Source organism: Microtus pennsylvanicus, chromosome X, assembly GCF_037038515.1.
Source record: "Microtus pennsylvanicus isolate mMicPen1 chromosome X, mMicPen1.hap1, whole genome shotgun sequence".
Classification (NCBI taxonomy): domain Eukaryota; kingdom Metazoa; phylum Chordata; class Mammalia; order Rodentia; family Cricetidae; genus Microtus; species Microtus pennsylvanicus.
Genome location: NC_134601.1, coordinates 129,025,004 through 129,042,680, shown reverse-complemented (window position 1 = coordinate 129,042,680; position 17,677 = coordinate 129,025,004). Strand labels below are relative to the sequence as shown.

Sequence of the window (17,677 nt, the reverse complement as noted above, 5' to 3'; positions counted from 1 at the left end):
GATAAAACCCACCCAGATTGGCATAGCTCCAGTGGTGAAGAGGAAGAATGCTAAGTGACCCAATGGGAGAAACTGGAGCTTCCCCGGCTATTGGGAAGGATGCTTAAGTTGAAACTAAGGTATTCTGTGGCAGGCTAAGAATGTGTTCTGTTGTAAGTAATTTATATACCTAATGAAATATCTTAACAAGCCCAGTATGGTAATCACAGAACTCAGGAGACAAAGGCAGGAAGATCTCTCAGGATATCTAGTCCTGCATAGTAAAACCCTGTCTCATATAAGGATATCTTGGGCTAGAAAGATGGTTCTGTGGGTAAGAGCACTTAATACTCTCACAGAGGACCCAGATTAAATTCCCAGTACCCACATGGTAACTCAATACCTCCTTTATCCTCTTCCTGGTTCAGATGAGTACTCGAGAATGGGCGGCTTCTCCCTCTCCTCCCTTCCCTTCTCCTTGTTGTCCTCCTTCTCTGGTGGTTACATGATTCTCTGCTTCCCAAGAGATCAAGCTGTGTGTGGAACAGACCATGTTCCAGCCCCAGATCTCTATGTGCTAGGTGCTCAGGGACCGCTTCCCTAACTCCTTTCTACTGTTCCAGCTCTACTTGGATTAACTTGTTCTGTGCTTTTGTTGACGACTTACTTGCCTGAGAATTCCTCTAGAGTTACGATGCCATTCACGTCTGCATTTCTGGTATCAACCTGACAAAGAAGTAGCTATTCAGGTGATGTGAAGTCGAAGAGACTTTAGTGGGCTGGCTCTTTCAACTATTTATAGTGCACTTAGTTGCATGGCAGCGACTGTCATAGTATCGTCTGCATTTTAGATTATTTTTAGTATGACTTTTCCAGCAGCTTGTTAAAGCACAGTTTATAAACCATAAAGTAAACTCATGGTAGAGAAAGGGAGGTTTCAAGAGATGGGTTGTAGAAGACAATAGAACACATGAGATAATAGAGTGGAAGTAAAATATTGGGAGTAAATGAACACAGTGGGGAAACAGGAGGTCAGAGAGATGGGGGAGAAGGAGTGGAGAATCAATCAAAACAATGTATGAAAATGCCACGAGAAAACAGTTAGTTTATATACTAATTAAAAAACATAACTCATGTTAAATACACAATTCAATGATTATTTGTGTATTTACATAATTGCACGATCATTACCTGCAATGCACAAAGATTACTGTTGGTTTTTAAGAATGGTATTATTTGATTAAAGCATATGGATACTTTAGAAATTAAATTTGTTCTTTAACAACTTCATACACATATGCCATGCATTCTGTTCTGCTCTCAGCCCCTGTACTCTTATCTCCTTCCCTCCCCTGTGCACCCTTGCTTCACAACTAATCTCTTTCCCACATTCATGGCTTTTTGCTTTGTTTGCGTCCCTCTGGATATGAACTTCTTGAAGATTCTTATACATGTTATCAAGTATTTTTTAAAAGCTATAGCAGTTAATGATAGTATCAATAGTATATGACAAATCAGAGTTGAGAAAGATACATGGAGCTTTGTTGAGCATTGTGGTGGGTCAGGCTCACTATTATCTTTCTCTTTTATTGGCTGCAATGCCTACCCAGATTCTGGAGTGCATATGAGCAAGTAGTTGCTATCCTCATGATTCCTTATAATCCTGTTTCAAATGTACTATCGTTCCTTATTCTTGTGAACTTGATTTCTGGGTTAATTTAAATAATACACTTATTCTCCATCTATACTGTAAGATTTGATAGAGCAAGCCAGTAAAATGATTTGATACCCAGGCCATTTGGTAGTGGCAGTTAGGTCACTCTTTAGCAACTTTTTCTATGCTATTCTTGACTGTTTGTATCTTTACTTCTTTCCTTATCAATTTTTAGCAATTAATGTTCTTTAAGTGGTATAGAGTAATAATATTGGGAGTTCACTTTTGATATATGGTTAGGTATATATGAAATCTCAGAGTATAAAACTCCCACTCAAAGTGCTGTAAACATTTTTTCATGAGTATATAAACTTGGTTTTGGAGTTAAGGTGATTTATGACAGACTAAGAAAGGATACCTACTTTTATACATAATTTATATACCTAATAAAAGTATCAACCAGGCTTGGTAGCACACACCTATAATCCCAGCACTCAGGAGACAGAGGCAGGATCTTTGTGAGTTTGAGGCCAGCCTGGTCTACAAAATGGCATCCAGGACAGCCAGGACTGTTACACAGAGAAACCCTGTCTAGAAAAAAATCCCTCAAAAAAAAAAAAAAGCCAACAATCGACATAGCCCAGTATAGTGGCACAGGTCTTTAATCCCAGAATGTGTAAAGCAGAAGCCGGAAGATCTCTCTGAGTCCAAGGCCGGCCTGGTCTACATATCAAGCTTCAGGATAGATGGTGCTACATTATGAGATCATGTCTCATAAAAAATATTGGAGGCTAGAGAGATGGTTCAGTGGTTAAGGGCACTAGTTGCTCTTTTAGAGGACCCAGATTCAATTCCTACCACTCACATGATAGCTCAAGACCATCTGTAACTACAGTTCCAGGGGACCAATGCCTTCTTCTGACCTCCACAGATATTGTGCACACATGTAATATGCATACATACTTGTAGGCAAAACACCCATGCACATGAAATAAAAATAAATCTTAAAGTAAGTTTTAAAACTGTTACTATCAAGCCAGGGAGATAGCTTAGTGGGCAAAGGCATTAGTTGTGTAATTCTAATGACTGGAGTTTGATTCTTGGAGCCTGAAGCATGGTGAATAGAAGCCCAGAGACAGAAATTGGAGTTCAACCTGAAGGTCAGAAAAGCAGAACAGCCAGCCACTAGTTCTTACCTCTACTTTAGTCTGAAATGGTGATCCTGCCTCCAGGAACCTCAGAATGAGACTGAGACTGAGAGCTGTGTCCTTCCATTGTATGATCCTCTCTAGTTCTGGGATTAATGGCGTGCACAACTATCACCTAGTTTCTATGGCAAATTAGTGTGGCTACTGGGATTAAAGTTATGCATCATTGTGGCTACTGGGATTAAAGGGGTGTATCATTGCTGCTTGGTCTGTAAGACTGGCCAATGTGACTGTTTTACTTTTCTGATCCTCAAGCAAGCCTTATTTATTAAAATACAAATGAACTATCACTACAGGAGCCCTCATAAAGGCTGGATGCAGTGGTAGGCATCTGTAAACACAGCGTTCCTTCAGTGAAATGGGAGGTGGAAACTCAGAAGCCAGGTAGCCTAGATTATGCAGAATAGGACTGGATCTACTACTAATTTAGTCCCTTGATTTCTGTGTCTGCTTTGTACCAGCACCATGATGTTTTTATTATGCTAGGTCTATAATGGAACTTGAGTGCAGGTATGGTAATCCCTCAAATACAGCTATTGATATTTGAAAAATGCCAAAAATACAAACTGAAGGAAAGACTTTATCTCAACAAATGTTATGGCAAAGTCATGTCTATCGCTCCGTGCAAGAATCAACTCCAGCACCAGGTGTGGTGACATACTTTTAATCTCAGTACCTGGGAGGCAGAGGCAGGCAGAACTTGAGTTTGAGATCTGCCCAATCTCCATAGTGTAGTGCGTTCCAGAACTGAATAGAGAGACCCTGTCTCAGAAACAAAACAAGCAACTCCAAATGGATCGAAGACCTCAATGTGAAACCTGAAAGACTGTAATTTCTAGAAGAAAACATAGGGAGCACCCTATATAATATAGGTATAGGCGATGACTTTGGTCAGGAACTAAGGCCAACTGTTTATAAATGGGACCTCCTAAAACTGCAAAGCTTCTGTACTGCTAAGGAAACAGTTAGGTGATGAGGAAGCCCACAAAATGGGAGAGAATCTTTGCCAGCTCTACATCTGATAGAGGATTAGTATATATGTGGAACTAAAAAAAAAACAACCAAAACTCTAAACTAAACACCAAAATAAACAAACGACCCAATTAGAAAGTAGGCTATGGGACCAAACAAAGAGTTCTTGAAAGGGGAAATAAAGATGTTTGGGAACTATCTATGAATGTATTCAGCATCCTTAACCATCAGAGATATGCAAATTAAAACAACATTGAGATTCCATCTTACCCTAATCAGAGTGGCTAAGACCAAGAAAACAACTAACAAATGTATGCAGGAATGTGTATGGGGGAGTGAACCCTCATTCACTGTTGGTGGAATTGCAAACTGTTGTAATACCTCTGAAAATCAATATGGAAAATTCTCACAACACTAAAAATAAATCTATATGACCCAGATATGCCACTTCTTGGCATATGCCCAAAGGACTTGACGTCCTGCTCCACAGATCCTTGCTTAGCCATGTCATTGTCACTTTATTCCCAATAACTGTGAAATGGAAACAGCCTAGATGTCCATTGACTAATTAATAAATAATCAAAATATACATATTCAGACTAGAATTCTATTTAGCTATAAGTGTTGTAATATGAGCGGCGGGGCTGCATCCCCAGCAACCCAGCCGCTTGCTAGCTTATGCCCGAAATAACAACACACAAACTGTATTCATTTAAACACTGCTTGGCCCATTTCTATCTAGCCTCTTCTAGGCTAATTCTGATATTCTGTAGTAATAGGAGCGGCGGGGCTGCGTCCCCAGCACCCAGGCTGCCTGCAAAGCTTATGCCCGAAATAACAACACACAAACTGTATTCATTTAAACACTGCTTGGCCCATTTCTATCTAGCCTCTTCTAGGCTAATTCTGATATCCCAATCAACCCATCTCTAATAAACTGTGTAGCTCCGGTCTTACTAGGAAAGATTCAGCATGTCTGACCTGGCGGCTTGCTTCATCGTGTGCGTCTGCCCAGGAGAGGGGAGCATGGCATCTCTGAGCTCACTTCCTCTTCCTCCCAGCATTCTGTTCTGTTTACTCCTCCCACCTATGTTTTAACCTATCAGGGCCAAGCAGTTTCTTTATTGCTTAACCAATGAAATCAACAGATTGATATATGACACTCCCACATCATATAAGGAAAAAATTAAATCATGAAATTTGCAGGTGAACAGATCTAATTGTAAAGTATTATAGTGAGTAAGGTGGCTCAGACAAACACTGTGTGTTCTCTTTTATTGTGCATCCTAGCTCCAAATCTTTAGATCTGAGTGTATCTTTGAATAACTACAGAAGCCAGGGAAGTAGAAAGGGACCATAGGGGAGAGGGAGAAAGGGAACATTCAAGAAGGGGAGAGGAGGACATAGGTTCTATGAATCGAATTAGAGCATGCAAGATGATAATGTTCTTCACAGGAGCATGCACTATCTAACAAAATCCCCAGTGCCTAGCTGGGTAGTGGTGATGCACACCTTTAATCCCAGCACTCGGAAAGCAGAGACAGACAGATCTCTGTGAGTTCCAGACCATGCTGTTCTACAGAACAAGTTCCAGGCCAGCCAAGGCTGCAGAGTGAGACCCTGTCTTAAAAACAAACAAAGCAAAAGCCCAGTGCCAAGCAAGGGAAACCTCCCTTCAAGGTTGGTCATGGGGGTCCATGAGACCCGCAAAACAATATAGGTTATTGCCTTTGCCCTTGGCTGTCTCCCAGAACTTAGAGGTAATATTGCTGAAGAAACCATACGCTTGAATTATAGGACTTGGATGAAGTTGCTGCTGACCTAGACAAACTCTCATAGAATCAGAAGGTGCTATTGCAAGTGCCAAGGAAGAAAAGTAATTACAAGTCTAACTAGGTATAAAGTCTACAAACAACAATGACTGGCATGGCAAGACATCCCCAGTGGTCCAAATCACTGGACCCCAGTGGTCCGAAAAGACATTGCCAGTGATGCATTGCTGGCACTTTTATCTTGGGCATAACCAACAGCTGTCTAATTTGACTTAAGACCTGCTCAGTAGGAGGCAACTCTGCCTGGTACTATAAACCTAGCCAACTACCTGCAGCTGGAGAGGCCATACACCCTAGAGGAAAACCGACTGCTACCACTTTCCTAAGCCCGTGTAATTTCTAACTGCAATCTAAATACTTATTCTCATGCCTACAGATAAATGTAGCTCTCACATGTTATCAAAAAAGCTTCTTTTGCATCAGATGGAGACCACTGCAGAAAGCCACCACTTGTCAAAATATAAAGAACAACTGGCCTCAGAGTGCCCATCCTCAATTGAAACATTTATAACACAGTCTCTAAACCCAAGGTTCAAGAAACAACAGAGCGTGGAAAGATTGTAAGAGCCAGAGGACCAGGATTCCTGCTCTGAGATAAGTGACTTCTATATATGACAGGGAAGCTGTACCCATGAAATCTCAATAATATGGTCTCATAAATAAGATCTGTATAGTGACCACTTCTGTCTGCATGCCAGCACAAATGGGGAGATTGGAATTTCACAAGCTCCTACCCCTAGCCGAAGAGCTACAGGCTGTCACTAGCTGCTAAGAAAGGGAGAATCAGTTTGTTCCAGAAGCAATCCCTCTGATGTTACCCAATCCCAAGTGGTCAGCCCTATATATATGACCAACATTAAAGGTCTCAGGTTTTATATATATGTGGGCTTGGGAGATGTGCATATATGCATGTGTGTGTGTATGATTATAACAAAAATAATTAAAGAAGAAAAGGTCTTGAACTTGAGAGTTAGTTGGGGCACATAGGAGAAGGTAGCATAAGGAGGTTGCGGTGAACATAATGGGCATGCAGTGTACTTGTGTATGAGATTCTCAAAAAACGTCATAAAAAGTAAATGCATACATAGCGCACATCTGGATTGAACATCTGGACCGAAACATCTGGATTGAACATCTGGACCGAAACATCCGGATCACACATCTGGTCCAAACATCTGAATCGCACATCTGGACTGAACAACTGGGTCGAACATCTGGGTCGCACATCTGGCAAAAACCATCTGGATCACACGTCTGGGCCGCAACATCCAGACCGAACATCTGGAACGTGCATCTGGAACGCACATCTGGACAGCGCTAACATCTGGATCGACCATCTGGGTTAAACATCTGGAACACACATCTGGATCGAACATCTGGATCACACATCTGAAAATTAAAGATCATCGTTAGAGTCAGAAGTTTGAGTATGAGAAAGCATAGCAGAGACTTCTCTAATGGTACAATTTCCTGTCTCTCTTCTCTAAGTAGACAGAGAACTACTTCACCATGCCATTGTAATGGCAATCCCAGGGACCAGTCATGTCCATTGTGAATAGAGTTACTGATACATGAGGAGAAGGAAATAATGACTCTGTCTCACAAACCTAAATCCTCAGAACAGGTGTGGATTGAAGGCTGGAGGCTCCCTGGAAGATTATTTGTATGATTCTTGCATGGTCAGTCAGAGTTTGTGAAAAGTTTGTTGGTTTTAGATTATTCCCCAACAATATGAAAACCAAGTAACCCGAGTCTAATAAAATATAGTTCATATTAAAAAAAAAGTAAGTGAAGTTTTTAGAAAATCTTTTTTATTGAAAATATTTTTTTATAAAATATATTCTGATCATGGTTTATTCTCCCCCCCAACTCCTCCCATATACTCCCTACCTCCCTATTTATACAACTCCATGCCTGCATTCTAATCCCTCTCTATAGGAAATAAACAGGCAAAGAAAAGAAACCATAATAAAAAATAAAAAGCAGAAAACACACACTCCATAAAAACACAAATATGGAAACCATAATATACAAGCAAAAGACCAGTAAGGTAAAAAAAATGCCAAATCAAAGTGACATGAGACAAAAATATATCTATAAAAATATCATTGCTGGGCTACTCTTAATTGTGGGTTCAGTGAGACTCCATTGGAGAAAACAATTTTTCCTTTACAAGTGGTTGTCAATTGGAGATAATTTCTTGCTTAGGGAGGGAAGCTCACATCCACCTCCCCTTCTTAGTGCTGGGACCCCAACTGGCTTGAAATTGTGCAGGCCCTGTGAGTTCATATGTACATCAGTTGTGTTGTGTCTAGAGGGCATTGTTTCTTTGGCATCTTCCATCCCTTCTGACTCTTACTGTAGTTCTACCTCCTCTTCAACTGAACTCTCTGAGCCCTAAGGGGAGGGGTTTATTGAAGACATCTCCTTAGTGGAAACACTAAGTCCTATTCTTTGCCCACTGTCCAGTTGTGGATCCAGTTGTAGATTTTCCATCTACTACGAGAAGAAGGCAGCTTCTCTGATAATGGCTGAGTGAGACACTGATCTGTGAGTATAGATAGCAGAATTTCACTAGGAGTCATTTTATTGCTCTGTTCCTTTAGCAGAACAATAAATAGTATTTGGTTTTCTCCTAGGCGCATGGCCTATCTAGTACTAAGTTCTTGGCCACCCAAGTAGTAACAGGTATAGGTTCCATCTTGAGGAGTGGGCCTTAAAACCCAATCAGAGAGTGATTACTTCTCCCACATCTGTACCACTACTGCACCAGTACATCCTGCAGGCAGGTCACCATTGTAGATCACTGGATTTCTAGCTGGATTGGTGACTACCTTTCTCCTCTGATAGCATGCAGAGTACTTTCTAATACTACAAACTCTCATTAGTAGGGATGAAGGCTCTGGTTAGGTACCAGCTCAACTTCTCCAGGTTTAATGAGGTAGGAAGTATTGTCTTCAGCTATAGGACCTTACCATCATTTTGTGGAGAGCAACCAATTTCCTTGGCAATAGCCTGCATTGTTTGGAAGCTTCCGTGGGGACATTTGACCAACAACTCAATTAGATGTATTCTAATCTCAGAACTAGAAGCTTCATCTGAACCTTTTGCTCCCCATTTTTTGATTATTCCATTTATATTTCTTTCACTTATGTATAAATATTAAGAAGCTTCAGGGCTGGAGAGATAGCTCAGCAGTTAAGGGCACTAGCTGCTCCTCCAGAGGACCCAGGTTCAATTCTGAGCAATGGTAACTCATAACTGTCTGTAACTCTAGTTTCAGGAGATTTGACACCTTCACAAAGAAATAAATGCAGGCAAAACACCAATGCACATAAAATAAAAATAAGTAAACCATTAAAAATGAGGCTTCTTCTATAGTAGGTTTCCATGTGAAGAATTGTGTTGTTGGATTTTGGGTGGATATTGCATTGAATCTATAAATTGCTTTTAATAACCTAGTTATTTTACTATATTAATCCTGTCAATCCATGAGTGTGGAATGGTTTTCCGTCTTTTGATATCTTCAGTTTCTTTCTTCAAAGACTTGAAGTTTTACCATACAAATTTTTGACTTGATTGGTTAGTTACCCCAAAGATATTTTATATTACTTGAGGCCATTGTGAAGGGTATTGTTTCCCTAATTTCTTTCTCAGTCTATAGGAGGGCTACTGATTTTTGTGAGTTAATTTTGTATCCAGCCACATTGCTGAAAGTGTTTATCAGCTATAGGAGCTCCCTGGTGGGATTTTAGGGTTGATTATGTATAGTATCATACCATCCACATATAAAAATTCTTTAACTTCTTTCTTCCCAATTTGTATCTCCTTGATACTAAGTAAGTAGTATATTGAATAGCTATAAAGAGAGTGGACAACCTTGTTTTGTTCCTGATTTCAGTGGAATTGCATTGAGCATTTAATTTGATGTTGACTATGGGTTTCCTGTAAGATACCTTTAATATGTTTCAGTATGTCCACTATTTCTCTTATATCTTTTATCACGAAAGTCTGTTGGATTTTGTTAATGACCTGTTCTGTGTTTAATGAGATCATCATGTAGTTTTTGTCTTTTGGTTTATTTTTATGCATTACATTTTCAATTTATATGTATTGAATGATCTCAGCATCTCTGGGATGAAGCCTAATTGATCACGGTGGGTAATCATTTTGATGTGTTCTTGCATTTGGTTTGCAAATATTTTATTGAGTATTTTTGCCTCAATGGTCAAGAGGGAAACTGTTCTGTAATTCTCTTTGATGGCCCTTTACGTGTTTCAGTGCCAGGGTCCATGTGGTCCAGTAAAATGGATTGGGCAGTGTTCCCTCTGTTTCTAGTTTGTGGGAAAAAATTGAGGAATAATGACATTTTTCTCTGAAAGCCTGTTAGGCAGATTTTAACGACTGCTTCTATTTCACAAGGGGTTATAAGTCTATTTAAGTTGCTTATCTGCTCTTGATTTAACTTTAGCAAGTGGTATGTATCAAGAAAGTTATCCATTTCTTTTACATTTTCCAATTTGGTGGAGTACAGGTTTTTAAAATATGTCCTTATGATTCTGTTGCTTCCCTGGGTGTCTGTTGTTATGTTCACCTTTTTATTTCTAGTATTGTTAGGTTGGATATTTTCTCTCCACTTTTTAGTTAATGTGGATGTGAAAATCTTTCTGATTTTCTCAAAGAAGAAACTCTTCATTATTTGTATTTTTTGGCTCTTTGTTTTTATTTTATTGATTTCAGTCCTCAGTTTATTTCTTGCCATCTACTCCTCTTGGGTGTGACTTCTTCTTTTTGTTCTAGAGCTTTTAATTGTGCTGTTAAGCTACTAGTATGAGATGGTTCCATTTTTTATGTAGGTACTTAGTGCCATGAACTTGTCTTACCACTGCCTTCATTGTGTCTTATAAGTGTGGGTATGTTGTATATTCATTTTCATTCAATTACAGAAAGTCTTTAATTTCTTTTGGAACTTTTGTCTTGACCAATTTATCAGTAAGTAGTGAGTTGTTCAGTTTGCAAGAGTTTGTAATGTTTCTGTTGTTGTTGATATCCAGCTTTAATCCATGGTGGTCTGATAGGATGCAGGGTGTTATTTCGATTTTCTTGTATCTCTTAAGACTTGCTTTTAAGGTGAGCATCCAAACTGCCTAGGCTCCCACAAAGCCAGTACGTGCAGTAGGATCAAAAACCCATTGCCATTGTTCCTGAGTTCTCAGTATTCCTCATTGTCTGCTATGTTCAGCGAGTCCGGTTTTATCCCATGCTTTTTCAGACCCAGGCCAGCTGGCCTTGGTGAGTTCCCGATAGAACATCCCCATTGTCTCAGTGTGTGGGTGCACCCCTCGCGGTCCTGAGTTCCTTGCTCCTGCTCCGTCTCCTTCTGCTCCTGATTTGGACCTTGGGCTTCCCACAGGTCAGGGAACCCTGATTGCTCTTCGAGCAGATGAGGGAGGGTGACTTGATCGGGGGAGGGGGAGGGAAATGGGAGGTGGTGGCGGGGAGGAGGCAGAAATCCTTAATAAATAAATAAATTAAAAAAATAAAAAAAAGAAACTAAAAAAAATGGGGATAAACACTGATACAGATTAGACTCCTCTGCGATCCAGCTGCTGTGCCCTGTCGTTGTGCCCAGGGGACCTGGGGTCCAACTACCAGACCTAGAAAGCAAAGAGCAGGAGACCTGGCTCCTTCAGCTTTTCAGCCAACACATATGCAGACAAGACCTCGCCCTAGGGCTTGCTGCCCCAAAGGCCATTGGCTAACCGGATGGGACTCCTACAACAGGTTCCAGGATCGAACCCAGGTCTTTTGCTTGCGCAGTGAAGGTTCATTAATTGAGCCTCCTTGCTCCATCCCTGGAGGAATTCATATCCAGTTACCCTGGGGTTAAAATGATTTGTGAGTTTAGTTTGTAGGTTGGATCTTGACTCAGGAGTGTGTGTTTGGAACAATTTCGTCAGGTCAGTTGACACTCTAGTGGTTACAGCAATAAATTGTTCTGGTTTTCTTCAAAAAAAAAAAGAAAGAAAAAAAAAAACTTGCTTTGTGTCCAAGTATGTGGTAAAGTTGGAGAAAATTACATAAGGTACAGAGTAGAAGTTCTTTTGTATTTGGGCGAAATCTTCTATACATATCTGTTAGGTCATTTGGTTTATAATGGCAGTTATTCCCAGCTTATTTCGCTGTTTAGTTTTTTCCTGGATGACCTGTCTACTTGTGAGAGTCAGGTATTGAAGTCTTCCACTATTAAAGGGTGATGGTTAATACATGGTTTAAACTGTAGTAGTGTTTCCTTTACAAACTTGGGTGCCCTTGTATTTGTGGCAGATATATTAAAAATTAAAATGCCTCTTGGTAGATTTTTCTTTTTATGAATGTATAGTATCTTTCCCTATCTCTTCTGATTAGTTTTGATTTCAAGTCTATCTTGTCAGACATCAAAATGGCTTCACCATTTTGTTTCTCAGATCAATTTGCTTAAAATATTTTTTTCCCAACCCTTTACCCTGAGGTAATGTCTATCCTTGAAGTTAAGGTGTGTTTTGTGGATGCAACAAAAGGATGAATCCCGTTTTTACATCCATTCTGGTAGTCAGTGTCTTTTTATCAGGGAATTTGAGGCCATTTATGCTGAGAGATATCAATGACCAATGGCTTTTGATTTCTGTTATTTTGTTGTTGTTTTTTCTGTGTGTGTCTTTCTCTTCTTTTGACTTTGCTGGTTTGGGATTATTTAGTTCCTGTGTTTTCTTGGATGTAGTTTACCTTTTTAGGTTAGAGTTTTCTTTCTGTAGGGCTGGGTATATAGATAGAAATTGCTTAAATTTGACTTTATCACAGAATGTCTTATTTTTTTTTTATCTATGATGATTGAAAGTTTTGCTGGATATATTAGTCTGGGCTGGCATCTGTGGTCTCTTAGAGTCTGCAAAACATCTGTCCAGGCCCTTCTGGCTTTTAGAATCTCCATTGAAAAGTCAGGTGTAATTCTAATAGGTCTGTCTTTATATATTACTTGATCTTTTCCCCTTGCAGCTTTTAATATTCTTTTTTTGTTCTGTACGTTTAGTGTTTTGATTATTATTTGCTGAGGGGACTTTTTTCTTGTTCAGTCTGTTTTTTTTTCTGTATAATCCTTGTACTTTGATAGACATCTACTTCTTTTTAAGGTTAAGGAAATTTTCTGCTATGATTTTATTGAAAATATTTTCTGTGACTTTTACCTGGGTGTCTTCGTCCTCCTCTTAGATATTGTCTTTATAGTGTGTCTCAGATTTCCTTGATGTTTTGTGAGAGGAGTTTTTTTGGATTTAACATTTTCTTTGACTAGTATATCAATTTCTTCTAATGTGTCTTCAACACCTGAGATTCTCTCTTCCATCTCTTGAACTCTGTTCGTGAAGTGTGGTGAAATGTAATTATGTCTAACTTTAATAAAATGTAAAGCCTTTGTGTCTGGCTTGGAGAGAAATATTTCAGCAAAGCCTTTGTTATGTCTGGGTTAATCAGTGCAGGCTGAGAAATTGTTTTGGGACTTTAAATCTTGAAGAAATGCCTTTTTGGAAAGTCTGCACTTGGTGTTACTGCTACGTGAGAGCTTGCAGGTGCACCGACCCTTGTCCTAAGACACCCCTGGCAAATCTGGAGTTCTTACGTTTGATTATGGCCATAATCAAAACGGACTGAGATTTGTGTGGGTTGTCTGCTCTCGTGGGCAGCAAGAACAAGATGACTTTGTTAGTTGGAACCTTTCCCAGCCCCTATTAGCCTTACACATATTTGAATAAAGTAACTGGAGTGAACTAGCTGGGTGTTACTCTTTTCCAAGAAGGCTAAACCCCTCTGCTCTTTTGGCAAATGAAGACTTAACATCTTGGTGAGCTTTTTTATGTCCTGGGGCACCTGAGACAGACATCAAACAAGAGTGAAGCTGGCCTGCATGGTTCCTGTTTGAGCTCCTAAAGTTTTCACTTCCAGTTTCATCTTAGTTTGAGTTTTCTTTATTGATTCTAATTCCACTTGATGTCGTGAACAGTTTTCTTCATTTCCTCCCACTGTGTTTTCCTGGATTTCTTTAAGGGATTTATTTTTCTCTTTAAGGTGCTTTATCATATTCATAAAGGCTGTTTTTTGCATAATGATGTGACCTGTTTATTTAAAATGATTTCCCAATTTGCCCAATGATTTAGCAGGCTTTCTTTTACTTTCACCTCAATCAACATACTTTTGTATTTTATTTTAACCATGTATGCTATTTTGACATTTTATTAATACCAGATTTCAATATGTTGACCAATGAGTAGTACAGATTTCAATTAGACCCTTGGTAGCTATGGTCTCATTGCCGGATTCTTGGGATTTTGGTGATGATGACTGTTCCTTCAGGCCCTGTCTCCAGCCTACTGTAAGACTTAGGCAGCACACTTCTCCATTCAAGGCCTCTTTATTGTCTTCAAAATGTAAATGTAGATTTTTGTCTGTAGGTAAGTCCATGAGACTATGGCCCATCACTTTCATATACTTTCTTTTGTTTCTGTTCTTTGATGAACAGAGCCTAGTCTTGCTATGTAACCCCGGATGGTCTCAAGCCTCAGGTATTCCTCTTGCCTCGACCTCCAGTGCCATTCCAGGTGTGATCCATCACAAATGTTTTACTATCGCTTGCATTTTTCCTTCTTTTCAGTTTATTTTCTCTCGTTTGCTTTTATTCCATCTGTATTTGCTACTTCTTTACCTATAAAGCATAACTTTCCATACTCAAACAAACATGACTTTATTAAAATAAGCATGAACTCAAATGTGCTTTTTTAAATTGATTTTTATTGAGCTCTACATTTTTCTCTGCTCCCCTCCCTGGCTCTCCCTTCCCCCTTCAGCCCTCCCCCGGGGTCCCCTTATGCTCCCAATTTACTAAGGAGATCTTGTCTTTTTCTACTTTCTACTTCCCATGTAGATTAGATCTATGTAAGTCTCTCTTAGTGTCCTCACTGTTGTCTAAATTCTCTGGGATTGTGAACCCAAATATTCTTAATCTAATGCACTTAGATCAATAGATAAGACTGCTTTCCTTAAATTTTCATTGATTCCTACCTTTAAAAGCCAACCATAAAGTCATGCCTGAAAAATAAAGAATCTACAAGGACAAAATAGGCATTTCAAAGTCAAAAAATGCAATGATCTAATTTACTGTACAATTTATCAAAGTCAACAGAAGACATAAGAATAGCCAAATTCAAACATATCACTTACAACTTCTCCTAAATAATATCATTGAAGAACATGGATTTTCAGATATCTGTTCATCAGCTCCAAGAAAAAAATAGAGAGATATGCAGGACAGAATGGGAAGATAAGTTTTATCTTCCCAAATAAAACTACATGGGTATCAGGAACTCAAGATTAAAATTCTAAAGCAGAATTTTAGACATAACAATTTGTTGGCTCTGGGGATAAATCACAGTCATAGATAACATGGGGTTTAATCCCCAGTACCACTTCACGAAAGGGGGGATGACTTTTTCCTTTTTTGGACAGAAACAGGATAGGGCATTTCTCAATAAGAGTTTGCTAATTGTGTTAAGAAAAATTGGAGATGCCCATTCCACCCAGAGACAAATGAGCTCTTCCCATAACACTGTCTCTAACATTACTAAAACAGTATGAATTATTTGGGTCAATTTCACATTTAAACTATTTTCAATGATTAGTGTATGCAGAATTATTGGGGCTGAGTTATTTAAAACTATTTGAATCATCATGATTGTATTTCCTTAGGCAAATCTGAGTGTCTGTTCTGACAGTGATGTGGTGAGAATACGTGAGACCCTTGAAGTCTTCCCTTTAAAAACATATAATCTGTGTGATGCAAAGAAGTAAGAAGCTCACATCTTACATCTTAACAAAGAGCTGTGTGCAAGCCTTACGAGGAAAAAACTAGTAACAACATGCACTGCCTGCTTTAGCACTGATACCCTACATAGGTTAAGAATGTAACATTAAGCGAAAAATGAAAACTATTGTCATTTTACCAAAGTAATAAAACAGAAAACGGAAGAAATGAGTCTGGTGTGGAGCCCAGAGATCCCATTGATTCTGAACCAAATTTTAATACAAAGGCATCTGCATACAACTTTCGTGACTGTTTCTTCTAGAAAGTTTCAAAACAGATGAGGCGAGCATGGCCTACCTCGTCAAAGACAAACATCCACATAACTAAAACTCCTGAAAAGTGCCTCAGCAGACTGCATCATTCCCCTGCTACTTGAGGTACGTAATAAGTGAGGGGAACTGAAAGTGACTTATTTGGCTTTTTGGGATCCTATTCTCTTTGGATGTATACCTTGCTCAACCTAGATGTAGTGGGGAGGGCTTTGGACTTTCCACAGGGCAGGGTGTCTTGCCCTCTCTAAAGATTGGATGGGGTGGAGGGAGGGTGTGCGGAGGGAGAGGAGGAGGAGGAAGTGGGTGTTTGGATTGGTATTTTTTTTAAATAATAAAAAAAGAAAATGACTCACTGTCTACATTCAGAGGCAAACGAGACAATGAATGTCTTTTCAAATCTAATACTTCATAATTAGAGAAAAGCAATCCTAAATATACTGTCTTTAAAATTCTAGAGTTAAGATAACCCCATTATCTTTAAATACTAAAAACACAATGGGCCTACACAAACTAGTTGTCTTTTGCTTCTGCATAAAGGCTGTTTTAAGGTCTTCCTTTAATGCTTCAGCTCTGTTGGAATATTTGGGGCCTGCTATAATAAGGTTGCTGGGCTCTTTTGGAGACATACTGTCCTGGATGTTATTGATTGTGTTTTCGTGCTGGTGTGTAGGCATCTGGGATTTCAAAGACTGTAATTCTAGGTGTGGAATGACCTTTGTTGAATGTTCTTGTCTTTGTTGTGTGGATGTTTCGTTCCTTGGTTTCTTTCTCCTTTCTGGTTCTTAGAAGAGTGGTGTAGCTGTGTGTGGCCTGTAAGAAAATTTTCTGGAGCTGGGCGATGGTGGCGCACGCCTTTAATCCCAGCACTCGGGAGGCAGAGGCAGGCGGATCTCTGGGAGTTAGAGACCAGCCTGGTCTACAGAGCTAGTTCCAGGACAGGCTCCAAAGCTACAGAGAAACCCTGTCTCGAAAAACAAAAAACAACAAAAAGGAAAAAGAAAATTTTCTGGGGCACTAATAGGTGTAGACTCTGGGGGTTCCAGGCAAAGTGTGTTTTGCACCCTGAGACTTAGTGATGGGCATGGACTTAGGTCGGTGGAGGAGCTTCACAAGAAGTAGGTGTTCCACCAGGTTCTGCTTAGTTTGTCCCCTGGTAATGAGGGAAGAGTGCTCCAAAGTTGGGGATGAGACTGGGGGACTGGCCTTGGAGGAATGGAGGAAGAGGTGACGTTCTGCATTAGCCTACTTGCTTCCCTCGTTAGAGTGGCCTGTGTGTTCCTAGGGGGGTGCCTGCTGGAGTTTGGGGCCGGAACAAAGCAATGTTGTGTGGAAGGAAGTTTGAAGATGGAGATGGAAGTGGAGGTGGGGGGGTGGGGGGAGGAAGCCTGCAGTAGTGTTCTTCTGCAGAGCTGGGGGCGAAACAGAGCCATTAGCCGTGGAGGAGCAGAGGGAGAGGTGAAGATCTGTAGTCAGCCTACCTGTTTTCCTGCCTGGTGGGGGGCCTGTGACTTACCAGGCAGTGCCTTCTGGAGTTGGGTTGGACCAAGGAAAGAGTTGGGAGAGGGAAGTTAGGAATGGAAGATCTAAGGGAATCCACTGGAGATGGGGGAAGGGAGGAGAGAGCCTGCAGCAGTGTTCTTGTGGGGAACTGGGCCTAAGACTAGGGGCTTGGATTTGGAAGAGCTGAGGAACAGGTAGGTGGGCACCTGAGGTTAGCCTGTTTCCCTGGCCAGTGTTGCCTGTGCCTTTACAGGGAGTGCCTGCTGGATTTGGAGACTGGAACAGAGCAATGACTTGGAGGAAAGAGGTTTGAAGTAGAAGATCTGTGAAATTCACCAGAAACGAGATGGGGGACGACTGCCACAGTTTTT

General features: G+C 40.1%; 1 long non-coding RNA gene across 1 annotated transcript; it reads left to right on the top strand.

The window, feature by feature from the left end:
- Nucleotides 1-17,652, top strand: LOC142841321 (uncharacterized). The gene is made up of 3 exons (XR_012909048.1): nt 1-119; nt 15,797-15,911; nt 17,560-17,652. It is a non-coding gene; the product is annotated as an uncharacterized LOC142841321 (long non-coding RNA).
- The last annotated feature ends 25 nt before the right edge of the window (nt 17,653-17,677 follow it).